This window comes from Pteropus vampyrus, unplaced genomic scaffold (genome assembly GCF_000151845.1).
Source record: "Pteropus vampyrus isolate Shadow unplaced genomic scaffold, Pvam_2.0 Scaffold11919, whole genome shotgun sequence".
NCBI classification, from domain to species: Eukaryota; Metazoa; Chordata; class Mammalia; order Chiroptera; family Pteropodidae; genus Pteropus; species Pteropus vampyrus.
The window spans coordinates 6575-7346 of record NW_011900700.1 but is presented as its reverse complement, the minus strand read 5'-3'; the positions used below and the strand labels follow the sequence as shown (position 1 = coordinate 7346).

The following is a 772-nucleotide window of genomic DNA, read 5'->3' as shown; positions in this document are numbered from 1 at the left end:
ACCACACTAGTGATGTGCAAAAAAGAAAAAGATATATGGGAAAACATTATCTGTATAGTTGCCATTGCCCTCTAAGTCGTCTTTCTGTCTTAAATTTTATCTTCTTCCAGGCCTTCCTTTTCTTCTGGAATTAATTTTTCTAAAATTTTATTTCTCTATTTCCTTCTCATTGCATGTATATCAAGCTCTTAGACAAGGCTTACAAAGCCCTCGGGCATCTGGCTTCTTCCTGTCTCTAGCTTCATCTCTTTCAGCCTCCCTCCTTGCCCCAGTCTTCAGCAACACAGAAAACAATATTAGACCATCTTGCCTTTGTTTAGGAGCTTCTCCCATCTTAAGTCTGATGAGCTTCTGTTCTCCTCTCAAAAACCAGCTAAAGTGCTCATTTCGGCAGCACATACTAAAATAGGAACCATATAGAGATTAGCATGACTCTCGTGCAAAGATGGCACGCAAATTTGTGAAGTTGTTCCATGTTTTTATATTGCATGATTTCACTTGTATGAGGTACCTAGAGTAGTCAAATTCATAGAGACAGAATGTAGAATGGTGGTTAGGCTAGGCTGGGGAGAGGGGAAATGGGTAGTTATTGTTTAATATGAGGTACAGAGTATCAGATCAGTTTTGCAAGGTGAGTTTTGTGAAGGCATGGTGGTGATGGCAGCACCACAGCATGAATGTACTTAATGGCACTGAACTGTACATTGAAAATTGGTTAATTTTTATGTAATGTGTATTTTATCAGAATTTTTGGAAACAGCTGAAATTCTAT

The 772-nt window shown here is 38.5% G+C and overlaps 1 pseudogene; it reads left to right on the top strand.

Annotated features, from left to right (window-relative positions):
* Nucleotides 1-380: 380 nt before the first annotated feature.
* Nucleotides 381-481, top strand: LOC111735023 (annotated as a pseudogene).
* The last annotated feature ends 291 nt before the right edge of the window (nucleotides 482-772 follow it).